General features: G+C 42.7%; 1 pseudogene; it reads right to left on the bottom strand.

Moving 5' to 3' along the window:
• LOC139739734 (uncharacterized) overlaps positions 1-25278 on the bottom strand; it is a 59741-nt pseudogene continuing 34463 nt past the window's right edge.

The following is a 25278-nucleotide window of genomic DNA, read 5'->3' as shown; positions in this document are numbered from 1 at the left end:
CTGAGCAACCAGAATAATTTTCTTTTCATCTTCAGATTTGCAAAGCATAAAAGGACCACGAAGTACCGATTCCGAACATCAGTACCATATTCTCTTCGATGCAGTAAGCGTGGGTCAAACGGTTATCGTGTCCTTTCCTGAGCAACCAGCATCACTGGAGGGATGGATAGCCTCAAAGAAACGGCATAAGTATAACCTTCTAACAGTAGAGCCGCTCTTTCAAGCACTTCTAGTGCAGCTATTCCTCTGAACAGTCCACAGCGATGATGAAGCTGACCTGGCAACAGACACCTCGACCACAAACGGGGCGTGGCACCGCAGCACCGATGGGCACCGGTCTGAAGATATCGCATCTGTAGATGGAGGAGTGTATTGGCGGAGAGACCCCCAGGGGCTCGTATGATCAGTTCATCATGCTCTCGAGATCAAGGGCGAGGTTGGTGAACATGGACTCGATGTCGTTAAAGATCTCTTTGCTCTCTTCAGCGGCCGGTTCTTCCTTTGGCTTCTCCCTGTTACACACACACACACAAAAAAAAAAAACAACAACAGGAAATAAACACCTATTAGTATATCATCCATGATATTTCGCAACTCGCAAAGATTCTGCCGCGCCATTTCATGACTTTTTTTCACTTGTCACCTGCATATTGTTAGACCAAATCTGCGACGTCTGGGTAAACTATTCTGAAGTTACGTAAAGTTTTGTGCATGCATGTCAGCCTGAAAACAGCTCAAATTTGTGATATTGCGAACAAATCCAATGCAAACTGAGCTTTTTTGTTAAACTGATATACAAATTAGATTATTTCAACTTTTAATCACTGAAATGAATCAATTCTAATGTAGATAAGCTTGTAAAAGTGTCTGCAAAAAAATTTGGCAAAAAAACAGTAAAACACAAATGGTCGAGAAAAATATATAAGATGCATGAGAAATTAACAAAACAATAAAAACAAAGGAAATCAATTTTGATTAAGGTCTTGAGGAATTCTGACACAAAAATTAGCAATCCTTCAGCCTTTTTAATGGAGTTACAGCCAAAAATATGATTTCATGCAAAAATTTGCATAATCAATTAATTAAAAGTAGAAAATCATTATTTGTCTATTGTATAACCATATAATCTTGTAGTTGACACCTGGCTCTATGTTTGGGCACAATTTTTGTAGCCGCCACTTGCAGCCGAGCTCAGGGGGGTCCCCTATTCCCCTTAAAAACTTGGTCTAAAATACTGTAGCCCAGTTAGAACAGGGTTAAAGAAAAAAAAAATTGACAAGAAATCACATGCCTCAAATTATTAAAATAGAAAGACAAAATTTATGATGCTCCCTGCCACAGTCTATAAGGGGGGGGGGGGGGGGGGGGGGGCACCACGTTTTTAAAAGTGGAAGCCCAATTCATATTTCTGGTGCCACTTCAGGGTTTCATCAGCTGACAAGCAAAAAAAAAAAAAGGCCTTCAGCGCAATTTTCCCTGCCCCTTCCGGGTTTCTTCAGCTGACAAGCAAAAAAATAAAAGCAAAAAAAAAAAAAAGGCCTTCAGCGCAATTTTCTCTGCCACTTCCGAGTTTCTTCAGCTGACAAGCAAAAAAAAAAAAAAAAAAAAAGGAGGCCTTACCCACAATTTCCTGCTTCCATTTCCGGGTTTCGTCACCTAATAAGCAAATAAAAAACCAGAACCTTAACCACATTTCTAGTGCCACTCTTCAGGCCTCCTCTGGTTCCACCGGCCCTTCTATACCTCATAAAATGGAAATATTTCCACTACTGCACTGATGCAATGCCCTAATTGGTGAGAGATCAGAAACAGGGACAAAAAAGAGTGAATGAGAGCAGGATAAAACCCTGAGAAATGAGGACCAACCTTCTGAGGTCTGGTTGCTTTGGCCACGTGGAGTCCGAGGGTAACGACGTCAAGGCAGGCTGCTGAGGTGGAGGCTGAGACTGCTGGACGCCGCCGTTCCCAATGGCCTGGTCATCGACGAGCTCGGCCAGGGGATCCTCCATGGCCATCGTCCGCAGGATCTCCTCCAGCTCCAGAGTGGCTGTGTGTGCCGGACATTCAAAATGTCACTTTCAGGTCAGAGGTTAAAGGTTTCATGCAAGTATTCAAAGGTCACTGCACTTTCAATCACCTATCCATCCTTTATGAACACCTGCACAAGCTGAAAGTCCTAAAGCATTGTCAATGCGGAAAATTGCTCCCCACCTGCTTCTACTTCAAATTAAAGCGGCAACATACTATGATTAATGAATGATACAATAACCCCACATATGGTCCTTATTGCATCCAAATGATTCAACTCCATTGTCACATATGCCACTTCAATGTTGACATTTTTCAGGCAGATATTCAAATACCTAGTTCATGCTATATCACCATTAACGCACAAGTATTCATTAAATGCAGTTTGAAAAATACATCGTTAAAGCATCGGGGTAGTCTTACAATCATGTTTCATTAACCTGTGATACAAATGTCACAAGCAAGGACAACAAATTTTTGGAAAGAAGTAACTGACTTAGTCTGCACAATAGTTACAACCAAGTGAACTTTCACATTTGCTCATAAATTTTCTTACCATCACCAAGTGTTTCTCCCTGGGTATCGGTCTTCGTAGTGAGTCCCGCGCCAATGGGGATACTCTGCAGGGAAGGCATCTGTGGAGTGACTGGCGTCATGGGAGCTTTGAGGATATGCGCGTCAAATGAGTTGCTCAGGTCGTCTACCTGCCGGCGAGGGCTCAGCCGCACCGGCTGCTTCTTGATGGTGTCCGTGTTCTCGTTCTCAAAGCCACTGAGCCCCGTGTCGAGGCTGTCGCTATTCTCGCTGCTGTCAGAATCGATGACCTCTTCCTGGTCCTCGAGCATGTCGAGGTCGTGGAGTAGATGTCGATGTCCTTGGAGTTGTCTACCGGCAGTGCCTGTGGTGCCGCCTTGGCTGCCACCTTGGGTGCCATCTTTGGTGCTGGAGGTGGCCCGACCTTCGGTGAAATTTTGGGGGAGACTTTCGGTGGTTCTCGCGGAGGATCCCTTGGAGAAAGTTGTTTCAGTGGAAACTGGGGCACAGTCTGCTGATGCTGGGCCTGCGGTGAAACATGTGGTTGTCCGAAGCTTGTTGCTGGGGAGGGCGGTTGGTCAGGCTTTGCCCCTTTGGGCGATAACTTGGTCTTAGGCAACACAACTGGTGGTGGCCCTGTTTTCTTCTCTTCACCTGTGGGCAGAGTTGCACTTAATTCTTTTGGTGATGGCCCCCTAGTCATAATGTTACGTGATTCTACAGAATCACTTTCAACGACTCCAGTAGGGGATGTTGGCTTCCTTTTGATGGTATCAGAATTTGATTCCAGCCTTCAGACACAACTGGTGTCTTTTGCCGCTTCTTCTGCTTTAGTTTCAGTTCAGCCATCATGTCAAAACCACCCATAGGCATGCCTCCAAGTTTCATCTGCGAACTGCCACCACTGCTGCTCTTTGAGTCAGCACCAGCTTTTGACCGTAATTCCTCCTTTTGGCTCTGTTTCAGTTTTGAGAGCTGCATGCCTGTTGGTGGTGGTGGTGCAGGAGGGGGTGGTGGGGCACCAGCTCCGAGAGGAGGAACTGGAGGGGGTGGTGGGGCACTGGCTCCCATGGGGGGAACTGGAGGGGGTGGCGGGGCACTGGCTCCCATGGGGGGAACTGGAGGGGGTGGTGGGGCACTGGCTCCCATGGGGGGAACTGGAGGGGGTGGTGGGGCACTGACTCCCATGGGGGGAACTGGAGGGGGTGGTGGGGCACCAGCTCCCATGGGGGGAACAGGAGGGGGTGGTGGTGCACTGGCTCCTATATGAAGAATGGGAGGGGGCGGAGGAAAATTTGTGGAAGAAGGTGGAGGAGGTGGCAATTCTGCTTGCAATTTGGGTACAGAAGGAGGCATTGGAACCACAGCAGGTGCCACAGGTGGCACCTGGGGTGGTATCGACGCTGGAGCCACAGAAACTGGAGGAGGTGGTGGTAGCGAGGGAGAAACTGCAGCTGGAACAGGTGGTGGTAGCTGTACCTCAGGAGCTGAAGCTTGAATGCTGGATGGTGATCCTTGAGTGGACAGTGGCATCATCTTTGGTATAGCTGGCACAGCTGGTGGAGGACCGACAGGGGGCGGGGGCACTGAACTACCGGGCATTTGCATAGGCTGTTGTGACACAGGGAAGTTCACCATAGGCGGTGGAACCTCAAGTGGTTGCTTAGGTTGCGTCTTCTTCGCATGCCTTGGAGATGTATCAGGACTTGGCTTCTTAAAGGAAGACGTATATTGCTTTTCTCCATCTGCTTCAGATCTTGAAGGCATGGAATGTATATGCTCCTCTGCTGATGGTACAGAATTCGCATTCATGTTCCTGTTCATTGTTTCAAAGCTAAATGGAGCAATTTTACTGACAGGCGACTGATTGTACTCGTCCTGCTCGGTGAATGAACGTGATCTCGACCTAAACTCTGGGGCTAGTGGCTCCGGCTTTTTGGGAGGACGCTTCAAGGTTTGATAACTCAGGGGATGTGAGTCCGTGTTCAAAAACTGCTTTTTCAGCTGCAGAAACGTGGCTTGGGTTCTGATGGGAGACTCCTCCTCTGCTCCCTTCTGGGAAGATGAATCCCCCGAAGAGTCCTCGTCCACCTCGATGCCTGAATTTCTGTTGTGCCTGGACTTGGGCCTCCATATCCCCTGGAGGGGATTTGAGAGAGCCGGCTGCAACACCGGTGCACTGTCGTCACCGTTGGGTTGCTTCTTCCACAGCATTTCTGTGCTGTTCGGTCTTCGGTGGTGTCCGCTGCTCTCCGAACTGTTGCTGCTGTTCTCACTGCTCCCTGACTGCCTCCGCACGTAGTCGCTCTGGAGCACCGTGGCTGTTGGTGGTGGCGGCATGACAAAACTATAGCTGTTGGATTGCTTCTCCGACTGCAGGCTCTTTTCGATGAGGGATGTTCTACTCTTCAAGTCAGTCTTAGAATGACTCTCCGAGTAGTACCTCACCTGGTCCAGAGAACGCCCGTTGCTGTAGGCCAGGGTCGTGTCCAAGAGAGCTTCCTCCTGAGGGTGATGCCTGGAATGTGGAACCTTCCCATTCGGAAAGGAGGACTCCTGTTTGGACACCAGAGCCTCCGACAGGATGGCTTGTGCCTGCTTTCGCATCTGCTGTTCCACTGCAGGGCTGTGATAGCTGTACTGGCTCTGTCCTTGATAGGGATTGTGCTTTGGCTGTTCACTGGCTGGTGGTATCACACTCGGTGCCACTGATATTGCCTCATATATTGGTTGTTCAGCATCCTGAGCATCGCTTCTCTCTTGGTGCCTGGGATCACTCCTGGACTCCTGCACACTATGATTAAGAGCATTCTGAAGATGCATAACAGAGTCTTGGTGCTCATCACTCGAGTATGTCGGCATCCGCGATTCAGAGTAAATACTTGGATTAGAAGCCGTACTCGATGCAGACGATTCCGTCTGTTGTAGAGGTATTTGGCAATACAGCTCCATATTGCTCTGCGCAGGAGAAACATTCTGTTGTTCTTGACTAGCCCTGAAATCACCATGTTGTGTGGGTTGACTTCCAGGTGGTCCCATTGCCAGGCCTTCTGAACTGGGAATTCTGTTGATATTACTGTTCTCTGCAGCGCTTGTCGGAACGACAGGAGCTGTCGGTGGACCTGGATATGCCTTCATGCTCGAAGAAACCTTGGGCACCGAGGGTGCAACTGGTGGCTTGAAGCTCCCATCCACAGACGGTCTGTCTGTAATGGCTGACAGTGGCTCATTGTCATGAGACTGTGACCTCTGTAAGCGACGTAATGTGTCCGTCTTCCTAGAAGGTGTTCGCTTGATGGTTGCAAACCCTGACGTAATCTCTGGATGTCGAGCCATCCCGGCGGCCACAGCCGACTCCCTATCATGGAAAGGTTTCATGGACTTCTTCCTTCCAATCGTTGCTGTTCTCAACTTTTCAGCATCAGATGCAGTTGTGATAACAGAATTAGTCCTTCTTGGTGGAGCAGGTGGGAGGGATTTCTTTGAGCCCAGAGATGAATGATCTCCTGAGCCAGAACCTGACCCGGAGCCGAAGCTAGAGGCACTCTCTATTGAGTTTCGGTTGTTTTGTTCCGTTTTGTGCATACCAATTAACCTCTCAATGCCGTACTGCGCTCTGGGTGGTGGCACGGTCGGTGGTGGAGCCGTGTGTGGTTGCTTGAAAGTTGAGAAGGAACCGTACGTGGGGTCGGGGGCATCTCCTGGAACCGACGTAGGAGTGACCTTTGGGGTTGGAGCGGGCCTTGGCTCTTCGGCAACTTTCCTGGAGGCCATCGTGGGTACGTAGCTGGCGTCTGGAAGATGCTGGGGGTGCTTGATGTGGAATGTCTGCATGTGAGACTCCTGGGGCGTGGTCGTGTCCTGCGAAGAGGAACCGGCAGAGCGGTTACTCAGCTCGCTCTGCAGGCTTTCCTGGCTGCTGCGGATCCCGGACCGCCTACGCCCCAGCATCGGGTGTGGCATCATCTCCTGCTGTGGTGACTGCAGGGGCGATGCCCTCTCCTGGAGTTGCAGGTGAAATCCTCCTGGCAGTGGAGTGATGCCATCCACGGAGGACTGAGGGGACCCACTTCCACCCGAGTCGCTATTTGTGGTGTGTCCTGGTAACCAGCCTTTCTTCTTCAGATCTTTCAACCTTTTCACGCCAATCATGAGCTTTTTCTGGTGACCTGGAGCAATTCAAATGAAAGAAAAAGCAGATTTCAATGCTACATTTCGTTCACCTCTATCATTCTATAATCCATTCAGTAAAATGAGAAAATTAGAGTTCTTTCTTTTTTATCACATCTAAGGGAAAAGTAATGTGCAGTGTGCAATAACACATTTACCATACCATAAGTTGCTATTAAAGGCATGATTTACCATTTGGAGAAGAAACAAGAACCCAGCATTAGTGCTTTAAAATAGTTCCAAAATGTGAGTTAGGGATAAAAACAACCACTGTAAAAATTTGAATCCAAATAATTGATGTTAAGTATTGCTAAATACACAAAATGTGAACAATAGTTATAATAAAATGTTTCCAGACAAAACTGTCTACAGTTACGGTTTAATGAGAAAAATGCTGATATCTCCTTATATTTTAGGCTTGATTGAAAAAAGTTTATAGGATGTTTTGTGGTACAAATGACCTACACATATGCATCAAATGTGATATCTTGAACATTTTTAAAATCACTGCTCTCAAAGGTAAACAGGACCTTGAAGGATTACAACCACCACTGGCTATCAGACAGAAGCTCGGTAGCCTAGTGGATATGACGCCTGTCTAGCAATCATGAGGTCGTGGATTTGTATCCCATCCTAGCCTGAATATCCATGACATTTTTTTTTTTACCATGGTTATTACTCAAACACTGAATAATTGGTGCTAATTTACGTCAATGAAAGGCAAATTGTCAGTCAGTTGCAGAAAGGCATCCATCAAGCAATCAATCTGGGTCCCATGTACAAGATCCTGACACTAGCAACTATCACGTCTTCCTCTCAATTCTTGCAGCGCGATTGATGAGCTCAAGAAAGGTATAAGCTTTGTTGAAATTGGACCTAAACTGTCCATTTTTTTTTTTTTTTTTTTTTTTGAGGGGGGGGGGGTTCAAGTTTTCTATGTTCTGATGTGACAGTACTCTTAATGTGACCACGGATCACTGAAGTCAACCTGCACATGAACAGATTTGACTGTAATGGTGAAGCCTGGTACAGGGGTGTGAGAATACTTGCAGAAAATGAATTGAAAAAATCTGAAAACTTGTGAAAAAAAAGAGAGTCTGAAATGCATTGAATTCTGAAACTTTCAGTGCATTTAAACTGCAAAAAAAGTCTGAAAAGTGGGTTTTGGGCAGAGTAAAAAAAAAAGTCTGAAATCAGATTAAACTCTGAACTCTCACATCCCTGATTGTAGCGGCCATTCTTCCTACCTAGTTTGAGAATACCGATGTCCTGTAGATCCTCCCAAGTCAGGTTGTACATCTCCTCGATGGTCTTGTAGCCGTTGGTGGTCAAGGTGTGGAAGTATGTGCTCAGGTCCAACAGCTTCAGCCATGTTCCTACGTCCGCCTACATGATAACGATAGAGACATGGACGCCAACTTTGTAAACAGCAGCATTGCAGTATTCCGAGGACTGCCAAAAGCATATTTTTGGTGAGAAAAAAAGTATTTTCCCCTTTCCTGCCTAAGACATGTGCAGTAATGTAATTTAGAAACAAAGAATATTTTCCATGAAACCTGCAGTATTATGGGCAAAAACAGTACAAAGTACTGCAAAAAAAAGTAACAGTTGGTATCTCTACAAAGTGAGTGAATTTTCGTACGGGTGAGCTGAATATCAGTCGGTGATTTGATCAACAGGTCATGTGATAGTGGAACCATTTGTAACCCTCTTGAAATAGAAGAGCATTCTATGGACGCTCTACGGAATAACTCTAGAGCACAAAATGGCAGGTGGGGGAAGCAGCATGCAATATTGGGGTGTGCAGTTTGAGCTCAAGAGGCTGAAAAAGAGTATAAAAGCTGTGAGCACCGCCTACGCCTTGTTCAGGTAAACAATTTTGAAAAATCAAACCAAGCAAATTTACAATCAATTCTGATCTGCAAAGGTCACACTTGGAAGTAAACATAAGTCCAAACACCATCATTACAAGCAGCTTAGCTCTCATTGAGCATGTTACTATTGTTATCATTTTTATTTTGTTACCCAACAAGGAAGATATATCACTTCAGAGCTACAAGAAAGGAATCATGTAGTACTTCTCGGACACTGGAACAACTACATTTAAAAAAGAAAGAAAAGAAAAGAAAAGTATAAGAACCTGTCACATGATTTAGGACTAAAGAACAAGTCAGCAACAACAAAAACACAATGAAAGCTGGCAAAAAACTTTCCACAGAGAGCACGTTACCATGGACTATCCAGTTTAGTGATCATTAGCTGAGCGAGGATTTTTTTTTTACTCACCGGAATGTACGGCGGCACCGGATCCACTTCCCTCATCTGTGCAATCATGGCCGTCACCCGCTTCCGGTGGCTCGGTTTCGTGAGACCGATGGCCGTCAGATCCTTGGGGGACAAGAACATGCAGAAGATAAGACTTATCGTGACAGCGCGATCAATGTACATCTCAGTGCCATTTTGGGTGGGGCAGGTACGTGTATGGGGATTGGGCTGTATGGGTGGGGGAGTGGGGCTGTATGGGGGTGGGGCTGTATGGGGGGGAGGTGGGAGGATGCATTGAGCTCAAGGACAGGTGTGCTCCTTGCAGCTCAAAGCAATCCAGCATTTTGTACACATGACATCACATTCAATTCACAGTCTTAACGAGATCTTTACATGAGAAACCAAGCATGAAGAAAGGGGGGGGGGGGGGGCAAAATTTTACTACACAAACACTTTCCCTCCTTGTTTAAGTTTTGATCTCTTTTTTTTTTTCTTCTTTCTTTCAATCTAATATGCCACTACAAATAACACACCTGGCACTCTGCCACTGAATATCTTCCTGTAGCTTTTCACAGAAACTCACCTCAGGAGTCATTTTGGCGATGGTCGGCATGTCGTAGCCAGCCTGGGTAAAGTTGTTGGTGTATTCCATCAGGCGTTGTCGCCGCAGCCATTCGTATATCCTGTCTGCATCCTGCCGTTCCGGTAGAAATACACCAATCACAAAAAATAACGGCATGACACAACAAATCTTGATTATCTACAGCAATTTCTCAGAGGCTTTGATGGCATGACTTTCCAAAAGTGAAACCAATTTTCTTTTCAGTGAAATGAACTTTTCAGAACCAAAATAAACAAGATCTCCTCATCCTACATATATGACAAAATACAACTCTACCAACTTAATAACAAACAAAATGACTTATTGCCTTCTTCTTCTAATTCCTCTTGGGGTAAACTGAACTCCTTTAATCTTGAAGATATCAGCCGATGTTTTGTGTTTGACCACTTCACGCAGGACTTCATCCTGCCCTTTACAGAAAAAGTGAAGGGTTTTTTTTTTTATGTGCATAAGGTACAGCTCTTCTATGCACTGAACTGACAACCAGTCTCCTCTGAAAGATGTGGCAATAAGGACAAAGTGCCTTTATACCAAAAGGGCACTACTGCCAGACTGGGGCTAGAATGTCATATGTGCATTGAAGCCAACGATCTTATCTGCGTGGTCTAACTGCTAAACTACGACACCTCCCCTTGACGTGGAAAATATCAATTCTATTTCCTGGATTATGGTTAGCCAAAATAACAAATTGTATGTTTGATGTTGTGGATGGAAAATAATGAATGCAGAGAAAGTGAAATTCACCTTGCCGCTGTCGCGAGGAACCGACATTGCCTCCATTTTGAAATCAGAGATCCCATCGCTGTGCGGCCTTTGAGAGTCTACATGGAAGACATGGCAAAAAAAAAAAAGTCACATTGATGAACAAAAAACTGGTTATCAATTACTTGAAAATTCATGACTGGATGTTGGATCCTACTACATAGCCTAACAGTGCAGGCTATGACAAAGTATGTATTCTCATGTTCACGATGCTGACACCGAATACAAAGCACCCCCTCCCCAAATAAAATCGGAGAATTAGCATACTGAAAAAAATTTGAGTATCCCTAAATAGGGAACAATGATAATGCAAGAATTTACATGGTTGTAAAGAGAGCATATGACTACGTTAACAAGACCTGTAACAAAGTGTGGCTTTATCAAAATAGCTACGGGCAGTTTAACAATTGCTGCTTCATCATAGGGTGGGCTGTACGTGGACAATTTACTGACCATTGCAAGGGTAATCTGACGACAGCATGTTGTCCATACTGTGGGCTGGATGCGTGTGGAGGAGGGGCTTAGGAAGGTTGCCGGGAAACACTCCATGATGACTCCTTATACTGTGAGTCTGCAGCGAGTAGAGGGGAACAACAACAACAAAATACTTGCTGATGTTTTTTCTAAAGAAAAATTCAACATATTAACCTCAACGATTACTTCAGCGCTACGAGTAACATATGATATAGGAACAATGGCAAAAGACATGATGATGATGATAGTGATGATGCACAGCATTTGTATGGCACCATACATCTGTTGAAAAATAATCACAGGCACAACTTGACAAGGTAAAAACACATAATCACAAACAATCACGATACACATGTACAGTGTGTTTGAAATGTCTCACATGTTATAAAAGCTACCTGACAACTCTATCTCATTAATAACATACACTCCATATTAGAATTTTATCATTATTTCACTTTGTCCATGCTCTGGTAGAAAAAGCTACAAGCACGGCTTTTCCAAAATCTGAAGATCTAAAAACACACTGATGGATGCACAGGAAGTCAAAAATCCTATTTTGGTTTGAAGAAATAAACGGAAATTGCACAGACTGTGCATGCTCAGTCAATTTCAGAACAAACAAGCAAACAAACATACTGCTCATTTCAACAAGATATCTTTGAAGTTTTGATGAGGTAAAACAAATTAAGTAGAGTAAAACAAATACCAGTTGTTAGTTCTGTATGGGGAAATCTATTTACCGAAGCATACATCTCTTACCAAGGAAATTTTTGTTCGACAAAAAAAAAAATCATGTTTTGCACAGTGACTGGATCTCTCCTGTTTTTACATCAGGAAAAATGGCAAATGGGAGGCATTTCATGGTCTGTACTTGAGAATAGAACACACAGCACAAACACAAAATACTTCTAAAAAGCATGTACAGCTGAGGCTTAGCTTTCACAGTCATCCTAAGAACAATTCAAGGAAGTAAAAACATGTGATAGAAAATCCTCACACACTACAGACAGCTTTCAAAGAAAAAAAAATCCAAAAGTTAAACAAAATCAGTCGAGTGAAGCACAACTTGTTTCCTCTTCAAACAGCCGATGTGGTATCATGTTACACTGGAAAAATCTTGACAGCACACAGCATGGATGTGAGCGAGTGTCACAGGCAAATATTCCTTAACTTGAGACAAAGCATTGTTAGTGGTTTCCTCGACATTTGATTATTGAACATAAAATGTTGGCTGTATTGCTTTTATGAAATCAATCAAATGAACTGAATTGAATTGAATTGAATTGAATTGAATTGAAATGAATTGAATTGTTCTTTATAATATAGGAGCAAAGAACAGGCTAAAAGGCAAAGGAAAACAGCATGACATTTTTTTTTTTTCACAGCAATATATCAAGAGTGAGTATTGTGGAAAAATTTCATCCACAATTTGACAAACAAAGCTTGTACGAGAGTAAAAGTCCTTGCTTTCTCAAAAGGTGATGCAAAACTGAAACAAAATTGTTGAGAGACATATCGTGGAGTTTTTTCATTTATTGACAGACAAAAGTATGCAGATCTATGTAAGTTGTAGCCCACAATTAACCTTTCAGTTGATACTTTCATATTGTGAATAGCATTAAGGCATGTCAACGCGATGTTATTTAGTCATCTTCCAGTGATATTGCTGAAATGACTGACAAACTGGTGTTGTGAGTTTCACTCTATTTAGTTGGAGTATGTCCCCGAAACACACCAAGACAAAGACGGCACTGCATAGATGCAATTAGCAGCACACACAAAATGTCTTGTTATTACGTTCCGCAAAACTATAAAACCAGCAGGGTCTACCTTGCTTTTCTTGCACACAAATCAGCGATTACAGAATACTTTTGCGGAAACGAATTAGCCAGCTATCAAACACGAAGATTGTCATGTGTGACATAACTCAGAGACATAAGATAGCATTTTTTCTTTGGTTAAAAAAAGTCAATGTACGGGAAATGATACTACATATGTAGGCTTGGAAAACGAAGTACAATCAAACAGAATGGCGTAAGGTTGCCTTTGCATCAAACTCGTAAAGAGTTTGGAGTACAAAGTTACAGCTCCTGATATATTGCCCCCAAAATAACACTTTCAACATCTTAATTTTCAATCCAGTGGTTATATTGTGAGTCGATTGCATCAATGCCTCATCTAATTTGTATGCACGATTACGATCCACTTCAAAGTTTTGAAGAAGCAGTTTAGAATTCAGTAACCTCCCAACTCTATTAAAGAAAAAACAAGAGACCCGCGGGTCACGTGCTCACCTGAGTATCGCAATTTCCCCTTCCATGCATTCTTGCACACTCTTACCTGACAACATTGGAAACTTAGGTCTGCATATGGACCCCCCCCCCCCTCCCAACTCCAGGATGGGGGGGGGGGGCAGGGAACAGCCCTGGATCTACGATGAACAAACTTGGAACTAAAGTCATCAATGTACAAACTCGTGGTATTAACTATGCTTATCATTTCTGGTTCTAGAGTAGAAGATTTTAAATATTCCTTAATGTGGGGGGGGGGGGGGGATGGGAGGTGGGCCCCCTAGGGGCCCCCAAGAGGGACATGGCGCCCATTTGAAGGAATTGAGATTCTATCCCCCTAGGGATGCTACCTGAGGTTTTCAAGAAGAAGATGAACATGTACAATTCAGGCCCCATTACAACTGTAGTGTAGGACTTCTCTCCATCCCCTCTCCTGGGTCATAAGGGGGGGGGGGGGGGGTACCCTTGATTCCGCCAATCCCATGAATAAACTTGAAACTACAGTCATCAATGTACTAACTCATAGTGTTATCTAAGCCCTATCACTTCTGGTTCTAGAAGATTTTTAAAGATTCCTTAATTTTAGGGGGTTTGGGTCCCCCTGGGGGCCCTCCAGGTGGGCCATGGTGCCCATTTGGACAAATGGAGATCCTATCCCCCTAGGGATGCTACCTACCAAGTTTGGTGAAAATCAGACATGGGGATATCAAAGTGAAGATGAAAATGTACAATTTAGGCCCCATTAGGACCCCTCCCCAACTCCCTCCCCTGGGTCCCAAGGGGGGCACCCCTGATTCCCTCATGAACAAACTTGAAACTACAGTCATCAATGTACTAACTCATAGTATTAACTAAGCCCTATCACTTCTGGCTCTAGAGAAGAAGATTTTTAAAGATTCCTTAATTCTAGGGTGTTTGGGCCCCCCTGGGGCCCCCCAGGTGGGCCATGGTGCCCATTTGAACAAATTGAGATCCTATCCCCCTAGGGATGCTACCTGCCAAGTTTGGTGAAAATCGGTCGTGGGGTTCTCAAGAAGAAGATGAAAATGTAACAAGAGACCCGCGGGTCTAGCGCTCACCTGAGTATCGCAAGTTCACCTTTCACGCGGTCACTAATCTAAATTATTCACAGCTCTACCAAAATTTGACCAGGCATTCTCAAGTAGAAGATGAAAATGTCCAATAAGGGCCAAATTTTTTAAGATTCCTTAATTTGGGGGGATTGGGGTCCCCTGGGGCCCTCTGGGTGGGGCATGGTGCCCATTTTGATAAATTGAGATCCTGACCCCATAGGGATGCTACCTGCCAAGTTTGACGAAAATCCATCATGAGGTTTTCAGGAAGAAGATGAAAATGTACAATTCAGGCCCCCATTTGGACCTTCCCAACCACCCACCCCTGCCCCCCAAATGGGCACCCCTGGATCTCCTATGAACAAACTTGAAACTACAGTCATTAATGAACTCACTCATAGTATTTCATCTTAGCTCTATAACTTCTAATTCTAGAGAAGATTTTTAAAGATTCTTTCATTTTGGGAATTTGGGCCCCCTGGGGGCCCCCTGGGTGGGGCATGGTGCCCATTTTAACAAATTGAGATCCTAATCCCTTAGGGATGCTACCTGCCAAGTTTGGTGAAAATAGGTAATGGGGTTCTCAAGAAGAAGATAAAAATGTACAATTTAGGCCCCATTAGGACCCCTCCTCACCCCCCTCCCCTGGGTCACAAGGGGGGCACCCCTGATTCTGCCATGAACAAACTTGAAACTACAGTCATCAATGTACTAACTCATAGTATTAACTTAGCTCTATCACTTCTGGTTCTAGAGAAGAAGATTTTTACAGATTCCTTAATTTTGGGGGGTTTGGGCCCCCTAGGGGCCCCCTGGGTGGGGCACGGTGCCCATCTTAACAAATTGAGTTCCTAACCCCCTAGGGATGCTACCTGCCAAGTTTGGTGAAAATGGGTCATGGGGTTCTCAAGAAGAAGATGAAAATGTACAATTTAGGCCCCATTAGAACCCCTCCCCACCCCCCTCCCCTGGGTCCCAAGGGGGGCACCTCTGATTCTGCCATGAACAAACTTGAAACTACAGTCATCAATGTACTAACTCATAGTATTAACTTAGCTCTATCACTTCTGGTTCTAGAGAAGAAGATTTTTACAGATTCCTTAATTTTGGGGGGTTTGGGCCCCCCTGGGGGCCCCCTGGGTGGGGCATGGTGCCCATTTTAACAAATTGAGTTCCTAACCCCCTAGGGATGCTACCTGCCAAGTTTGATGAAAATCGGTCTTGGGGTTTTCAAGAAGAAGATGAAAATGTAAAAAGTTTACGCACGACGGACGACGGACGACGGACGACGGACGACGGACGACGCACGACGCACGACGCACGACGCACGACGCACGACGCACGACGGACGCCGGACGAAGGGCGATCGCAATAGCTCACTTGAGCCTTTGGCTCAGGTGAGCTAAAAAGTTTACGCACGACGGACGACGGACAACGCACGACGCACGACGGACAACGCACGACGGACGCCGGACGAAGAGCGATCGCAATAGCTCACTTGAGCCTTCGGCTCAGGTGAGCTAAAAACAAATCCTATTACTGAAACTTCTGAAACTGAAACTGAAAGTTCTGCCAGTTTCACTCTATCCATTCTTATTCTTTGACTTCTTGAGGGGATTTTCCCTCTAAAAAGTGAGAGGCACATCTTGCTCCAAACTTACATCGGATGCATTCTCCTCGGGATAGTCCGCCCCACTTGGTGGTCTATTCCTGGGCGGATGTTTGCGTAGCCACGGGGGCTCGTCGTAGGTGGGCTTCCTCCCACCCTGGAAGACCTGTCTACTGGGGGAACTCCCCGCTGAGGAGGGGTACTGGAACTGGTTGTAGTAGCCGCCATTACCTGGGAGAAAAAGAAAAGATAGTCTATCAGAATTTTGATGTAACTAATGCTGTCATCAACGCAACTACGTCTATTAGCATCAGCTTCCTGAGAGTGTGTTACCAAAACAACAACAACAAATACTACTACTACTTCAACTGCTACTACTACTACTACTACTACTATTACTATTACTACTACTACTACTACAACTACTTGCTCATGATGATTACAATACTATTCCTACTACCACTACTAAAATGAATGAAATGAAACAAATAATTCTGCATAATAACCAAAATCGTCATCATCATCATCATCATATCTACAACAAACATACATTGTACTAAATTTTCCTTTTCGACAATTTTGATATGATGTGAATTAAACAATACATTATCAGAGACATGTATTCTCGATTTTTAATACACTTAAAAGATTTCCTGACAGTATTTTGCAAAACTTGCTTTAAACCAGTACTGCAAGAGGTCAACTTGAACATGGTATGGTATTTTACTCTTAACATGGTATAGAATTTTAGTCTCAACCTGGCACTCCAAAGCACGCGATACAAAGACGTGCAAACTTCAACTGAAAGTGGGAAGGAAGACATCGTTCTTGATTTGGAGTTTAGTGCGACATATTTTGATTGTGAAATCACAAATCAGGCAAGTGCTTTACTCTCGTGTGTAAACAGAAGAGAAGGTTAAAAACATACAGCACTTAGAAGTAGCCTTCATTCAAGACTCTTGCTGCAGTAATTGTAAGAGATATGCGAAAAAAATCAGAGTCGTAAGGTTGGAACCAGTCAAGTCACCAGCAAGAGGGCCCATGGAAACGCGGTCAAATTCCTCAAATTTCGCCTTCGAACTGCTGAATATTGCTACCAGCATTTTGGTAGCGAAAATAATAGCAAATTAGCAGGGCTCTGTATGAAAAAAGCTCATGCAAAATGTATTTTACACTGAAAGACCATGGGTGAATCTAGCCAAGCCACAATTGGTCGAGGTGACTAACTGAATTATTCAGTACGAATGGTGCGCCAACCTCAGCAGGCTGTTGCGCTGACACATTCAGCTTTGGTTCTCTTCGCTCGCGACTGTCAGTGCTAACCATGCGAGGGTCTTTGACTAAGGCTAATTTTGAAGTGGCCATTACAAAGAAACCAAATTTTCTAACTTAGCTTTCCTATTTTTGTAGGGAAGAGGATACATAGTATGCACCTGAAAATCTGAACTGATATCAAAATAATGACAAGAACATGAAAGCAACATACTCTTTAGTGTCTGGTTACAACTTATGATTAAAGAGTGCAAACGCCATATTGCAATGTAAAGAGATTGCTAGTACTTTCAAATTGGGTTAATGTATTGTTGTTGTTACAACTAATTTTGAAGACAAAAAGAAAAATTTATACATCCTGCTTCTGAGAGAATATTATATGAGCTATCATTTATGGTTTTGTTAGCATACAAGTTTCTTGTCGCTGTCACATGTTGTTTTGTTTTTGTTTTTTAAGGGGGTTGGAGGACTGTGTGCTTGCAAAAGTTTGTCACTGTATGGTGGGCCTTTTGTGTGTGTGTGTGTGTGTGTGTGTGTGTGTGTGTGTTTATGTGAGTGTGTGTCAATCTCTACACATGCTACCTGGTAGGGGAAAGGGAACAATACAGTGCCATGGATAGCTTTCTTTCTGTCCAGCTTGTGGAGTGCAGAATACAATTTTTGCGGGGTAGACCCAAAGAAAGTGGAAAACTGAGGCATACGGTACCCAGAGATGACTGTGTGTAAGGTTGTGTGTGTGATTGCAAGGGGGGGGGGGGGGAGGGGAGGTGGGTGGGTGGGGATTGTGGGTTTTAGAAGTCTAAGGCGTTTTTCACACAGGTTGAGAAACGCAACGGCAATGCTGAATTACAATTACGATAACAGCTTCCGTATACACGACCGAGGAAGGCTTCGCGGATTCTTCAGCTTTGAATTTTAGAGCAAAGAGAGGAGGTTTGGCTTCTCTTCAAGTTCCTATCAATCACTCTTAAACAGTAAAAGTAGCGTGCGCTTTGACTGCAGTGCAAGCATTTGAGAAATGCAGATTTTCTGTGGAAGTGATTGGTAAGGTCACGGTATGCTACGCCCCCCAAAACATGATTTGGAGGTCAAATGGTACACAAAACTGTTTCATTCTGTAATACTGGAGAATCCTGATAGGAAAACACCTCCGGACTGTCATTTGAATCACGATTGAGATTACAATTCAATTCACTCTCCGCTATTCCAGTTTGCATACACATGGCCAAAGTGCATCATTCGAATCATGACTCTAGTGAGTATGCGCCATTAGAATCGTAATTCAAATTTTGCAAATCTGGTACGTGTGAAGCGCAGCTCAACTCACCACTGGGAGAACTTGGGTAGTGGGGCGATGGAGGAGCGTGGTGCATGTGTGAGGTAGGGCTGGGTGGCACACTCCCCATCGAGTTCATCCCGTGATGCAACAGCTCTGGTGGTGGAGGTGGAAGATCCTATGGGAGCACAATAACCCAGAGTTAAAATTAAACATTAAAAATGGAGAAAGAAAGCTGGAAAACTTTGGTAAAGCCTGGGCGGTATGATGCCTCTCTAACCAGGCATGTCACAACTCAATGTCAATCATCTTCCAAAAATATCACTCCATGTATTGTCAAGATATGACATCAACATATGGAAATATTGGAATAAAAAATCTGCTGTTTATGGCGTAAGGAAATAACATAGATAATTTCAATCACTGATCTAAAAATGTGACTTATTTTTCATATCTCATTTCAATACATAAGACCGTGGCTGAACATTTAATGCACTTTCTGTACCAGTAATCAAACTCTGAGACACTCAAGTGCATGCAGATTCTCCACTGACCACTTGAAACACTAGCTTCTCTTTAACCAGAAAGAGATTCTAGAACCCCACCCAATTATTTGTATGTATAAACCACAAAGTATCATGCCGTATTACATATCATCCATTTATCGTTTGTTTAAATCATGAAGTATCATAACATATCATGTATCATCCAATGAGACTAACATTTGAAGGAGATCAGTACTGAACAATTGTTTCCAGTGGTATAAATGCCATTATACCTCCTTAAAGGCATAATTCATCATTTGCATAAGAAACGAAAACCCAGCATTAATGCTTTAATTTGTTCTAAAATGTGAGTTAGGGATAGAAACAACCACTGTAAAAATTTGAGCCTGTATAATCAATGTTAAGTATTGTTAACACAAAATGTGAACAATAGTTATAATAAAAATGTTTCCAGACTAAACCGTCTACAGTTATGGTTTAATGAGAAAAATACTGATATCTCCTTATATTTTTGGCTTTATCGCAAACACTGTACATGGTAGGATGTTTTGTGATACAACTGACCAAAACATACCGATGAAATGTGATATCTTGAACATATTTTTCAAATCACTCTCCCAAAGGTAAACAGGACCTTTAACCTACAAAACTTCCAGACTTGCTTGTTCTCTTAAGTAGAGAGTTAAAAGGGAATCTAAAACATTTCACAACTGTTGTTAATACTAACTAGTTCCTTGTTGGTGGCTCTGAGTGAGATCTGTATCCAAATTAGATCAAACAAGGGGATGCAAAACAAACAAACAAACAAACCCCAAACCAAAACTCATGGGAACTTTTTTTTTTTTTTTGGGGGGGGGGGGGATGACTGACCACTTGAAACACTGTTTCTCTTTAATTAGAAAAAAAAGAGAGACTCAAAAACTCCACCCATTTCTTGTTCATATAAATGACAAATAGAAAGTACCATATTGTATCATATATCATCCATTTATAGTTTGTTCAAATCATGAAGTACATGTATCATAACATATCACATATCGTCCAATGACCCCAGAGAGGATGTGACCAGTTCTGAACAAAGTTTCAAGTGGTATCAATGCCATTATACCTGCTAACCTAGGAAACTTTCAGGATCTCTTGCCCTCTCAATTACAGAGTTTAGGGAATCTGATACCCCTTTCATAAACTCATCCTCAAATTATCCGCATAAGAATAATGCGGACAATTCAATAAAAAATGCGTTCACAAACTCTGAAAATTATCCGGATTATTTTTACGAGCACCCGTCCTGATAAAGGCGGATAATCGTCATAGGGACTGCACACGTCCCTCCTGCGGGAAAGACAGGTGACATTTGACCGCACCCCGGCAATTATCCGCATTATTTGGGTTTGCGTTCATAAACTCCAAATCTGGTCCCAATGCTGCTATTATGCGGATAATAGAAGTGTCGAAATAAAGCGCATTATTATTTCCCCGCTCCGATTTTACGACCAAATGTTGCGGATATTATCCGCATTATTGAGTTTATGAAAGGGGTATAAGACAAGTCATAACAGTCATCAATACCAACTAGTTCCAGGGACGCCAGCCTTGTTAACAGCACTGCAGTATTCTGAGGGCTTAAAAGGCATAGTTCTGGTGGAATAACGGTATCAGTAGTTTTACCGTTCCTGTAATAGACATGTGTAGCGATACAATTTGGGAAAAGCAGAATTTTCCATTAAACCTGCAGTATCTTTGGCCGAAAGAGATTTCAAAATGCTGCAAAAAAGAAAAAAAAAGTAAGAGTTGGCATCTCTGTAGTTCCTTGTTGGTGTCTCTGAGTGAGATTTGAATCCTCAAATGTTTTGACCAAACAAGGAACTACAAAACAAACAAACATAAACCCAATCCCATGGGATGTTTTTTTTTTTCACCGACTGACTCCACTCACCACATCCTGATATACCGAGGGACTTCCTGGAGACATGTGAGGAGGAGGAGGTGGGAGGGGCGGGGAGAACTCGTGCCCCATCATCGGATGCGGTGTGGAGTTCATTCTGATGGGGGTGGCGTGTTCTGTGCTCTCTGCAGGAAGAGACAAAGTAAAATAAAAATACCATCATAAACATAAATGTCTTCAAACTTTTTTTTTTTGGCCCCCTGAAACAAAATTTCATTCTAATTGATTTATCTTGAATGACAGCCTGAAATTTCCATGGACTTTGCACAGGATCGATACATCAGGTTCCCCTGTGCTCAAACGGTCAATATGTTAACTCTTTGTTGTGCTATCTGCACAGTAAACCCCCAGCACTGTACACACTGTTCAAAAGTCCCTGGCACAGAAAGGGTTAAATATGTTATGCAAGATGTGGCTTATGTCAATTAAAAAGGTGCGTTCAATGTAGTATATCCATTTAATACATCTTTGAAGGTTTTAAGATGTATCTCACTTTATAGATATCTGAATTCAAATCAAATCAAATTTAATCATTATATCATCAATATATAATAATCATTAAACAAACTCAAATTCAGGTACACATCTGAAATACAAAATTCTCACTCTGTGTGACGAGAAGGAGGGAATGAAATTGTTCTCCTTGCAATAGGAAGGGCCATTTCAGGCAATCAAACTCCTACCAAGATTTTGTTTTGAATTCTTGTTTTGTCTTGTTATTCTCCTTATTGTTTAGAGTTCTCTTCAAAGAGTATTTCACATCGCATGTAAAGATTCTAGAAAAGTATGTCTTCATCTCCCCTTGGAGATTAAAGGGATAGCACAGTATTGGTGGTGATGAGAATTGGACTTTTAACTTTTTGTGAGATACCAAGAAAACACTTATGATATAGTACAGAGCATACCATTTTAAGAGGAATTCAAAGTTTATTTGATGAAAATTGGGTTTGGAATGAATGAAACATCCAAAAACAAAGTAAAACAAAGCGATCGTAATAAAGTGTGGGTCCCACACTTTATTAGAATCGCTCTTTTTTGGATATCTCAGCCATTTCAAAACTAATTTTCATCAAACAAACGTTGAATTCATCAAGGAATTACATGCTCTTTCATATTTCATAAAAGGTTTCTCATTATTTCAACAAAAAATGTTAGAAACCTGAAATTAGGTCTCAACCCAAACTGTACGATCCCTTTAAAGAAAGTCAAATACAAACAAAAACTTGTCTTTGACTGCAAACTGCATTGCACACAGTCATTAGATGTCATATGTGGCTTTACAACCAACTGCACGGAACACCTCTTGCCAATTTAGTGAACAGTGCCATGGTAGTGGATTACAAAATTTCACAACTTGTCTCTAATGCTCATGTGGCCCGAATCACCAACAACATTTTTAGACCATTTCACAAGCTGGCGACACAATAAATTAGAATATATTTGTCAGGTATAAAGACAAAGTAAGACCCCTCCCCCCCCCCCCTAAAAAAAAAGGAATAAATGTGGAAACCACCCTTTTAGGGAATGAAATGATATATGGAAGTTGTATAGATGATTAAGGCAGAAAAAACGCAGCAAACGTTAGTGGCCTTTCATTTTCAAAACAGCATAAAAACCTCAATAAAGAGCTGTGTCCAGCTCACTATGGCCAAGGACAACTGCTGAAGCGGCAAACTTTGCATGATGATCACAGGGAAGCCAACATCTGCAAACCAAAGGTGTTTTATTTGATGGCATTACGCTCATTTTAATGGTAAATAATCTTTATTCTAGTCAACAGAATGAGAAAATGGTGCAAATCAAGCACATGCAATGAAATTTCAGAAGAAAAAAAAATAAGCATATCGTTAATTTTCAAAACATATCTTGATGTGTGATGAAGATATACTAGTTTAGCTGCTATTCAAATCACCTCATGATGTCTGTATAATGATCAGCTGGAAAGGTTTACCTTTTTACAATAGCAACCAGTCTCTACTTTGTATTTCTTCCTTTGTTCCCAGAGAGGTTCTAATACTCAAAATAGCCACTATTGATGTTAACAATGACAGTTTTGAGCCCCTGTGGTCTCGGTAAGAAATTTCTGCATTTATTTCTTCAAGATTTCGAAAACCACACCATTTTAGACTACGGGAGGAGTTTTGAAATCAGCCATTTTGGGCAAAAAACAATTGGACAGTTTTCTCAACAAAATTAAGACTAACACAACTAACATCATCTAGGGGCTTTATAAGGGTTTCCAAACCAAATAAAAGACAGCAGATTGTTTACAAATAATGAAAGTCTTTTTTTTTTTGGGGGGGGGGGGGGTGGGTTGGGAAGAGGGGTGGGGTGGGTCACCTCTGCTTGACCAGTTTCCGGAAGAGCTGGCAGAAGCCGTGGAGCCCGTTGAGTAGCGATGGTTGGTAATGTTGTCGACAGAGGGACTCCGCGAGGGGTACGCACCAGTGAGCACAGCGTTGCTACCATAGCTCGGCATAAACGCTTGGCTACCTGTAAGGGCATGGGGAGGACGGATGATAGCAGACGAATAATGAATGAAGGCAACGCAGCAAATGGAGAAGAAAAAAAATGAAGAAAAGAGGGGGGAATCTTTCTTTAAAGAGAGATACCAAGCCATGTTACAATTCTCTGTGCATGTGATCACACATACACTTGTATGCACACGAACATATACTCCAGGGGTCAGAAAGATTGCTGTCATGTTATTGCACTGATTACATACAAGTACGACTGTCGGGGCCTCTTTGCGGAAGTGGGGGGGGGGGGGGAAGATTCTCTCTCCACTTGATCACCTCTTGATGGTTAGAAGCCCTCATACTGTACCCCAAGTCTCTCCTGCCATGGAAATCTACTTTACATCAGTCTAAAAGTGGTCCTGATGAACACACAACATTTACAATCAAATGAGGGGGAGGGGGATGGTGGTGACAGAGTTGAGTCTATATTTAATTCTTGTAAAGTTCTCATGATAAAATGCTAAATCACATCTGTCTCTACTAGTTACTTAACTTACATGTACAGTATGTGGGGTTTGTGTCCATTTGTTTGTCTGACTTGGGTAAGTGTCAGGTTCATATTTCCTAACTGGTTATCTTTGTGGTTGTTACAGACTTCTTATATCAATATCTCTCTCAATGAAAAATCATCAACAATGAAAAATGAAACAAATAACAAAAAAATATATTCACCATCACCTACTTTTGAAATAAATATATGCCCAATAAGCTTCACTTTGAGCTGAACTTCCAAAGCCTTATCTGCTTATACCTCTATCAATGAAAAATCATCAATAACGAAAAGTGAAACAAATGAAAAAAAAAAATCTATTCACCATCACTTACTTTAACTTTTGAAATAAAAATATCCCCCATCAGCTTTACTTTGAGCTGTACTCCAAGCTTTATCTGCTTCTACTTTTATTTCTCTTCCTGATTCATATCTTTCAGGCTGTTAAAGACTTCTTATATCAGTATCTCCACCCACGCAAAATCTTCAATTACAAAAAAAAGAACATATAACAAAAAATCTCTTTACTATCAATTACTTCTCAAAAAAACAAAACAAAAATATATATATAAATATATATCCCCCATAAGTCATACTTTGAGCTAAACGCTTGTCTGTTTCCACTTTCATTACTTTTTTGGGGAAAAGTAAATAACGATAGGTGGAACTCCAAGAGCATATTCTAACACAAAATAAACATTGCACAGTCAAGACTGCTAGGCACAGGACTTAAACTGTCGATAATTTGATTTCCTCATGAAAATTCCACAGTCCCAATTAACAAACGTAGCAGTCTTTCTCAAAATGAAAACATTTCAATCTGATCAGATTTCATGTCATGACATCACCGTCATCGCTTCGGCATCCTCATTTGGCCACTTACAGAACTCTTCTCACAGCGACAACAAAACTGACACCACAAATTTGTCACACACTAGACAATGTAAGGTTGTCATTAAAATGTTCCAGGCATACCAAGGCTTTGTATTTAACATCATCGCATTCTTTACAATCTTATCAATTAGATATTTCCACCATCACTGCCACTTTAGCATGGATGAAGAGGGTCATTGAAGAGCTTTGACTTTATCTAGATGTTACAGTTATGAAGAGGAACGACCGATACGGACCAAATTTGGACCAGTGAAAATAATGCAAGGTCATGCGAGCAGTCTACGACACATTATTCTGGTAGAAGATAGGTAGACCTACTGCCGGAGTCTTGCAGGCCTTAGACACATGTGCGTGCACACACACACACTATCCTATACTATAATACTCGAAGTTGTTGTTGTTGTCGCGGCCTTATGTATTTCCTGTTTTATTCCGGCGTTGCTGGATTGTCTATCTCCTCCCGAGCCGTCGGCTCCGGGCAGCTGCGACCGGTGCCGTCGGCCGCAGGAGAGTATCCTGCATCGAATGGCGCGGGTTTCGTCCCCTCT

This window comes from Diadema antillarum, unplaced genomic scaffold, assembly GCF_040938485.1.
Source record: "Diadema antillarum isolate AM-2024a unplaced genomic scaffold, OU_Dant_1.0 seq00000814_RagTag, whole genome shotgun sequence".
Classification (NCBI taxonomy): domain Eukaryota; kingdom Metazoa; phylum Echinodermata; class Echinoidea; order Diadematoida; family Diadematidae; genus Diadema; species Diadema antillarum.
The sequence above is the reverse complement of the archived record's forward strand: the minus strand, read 5'-3'. Positions and strand labels throughout refer to the sequence as shown.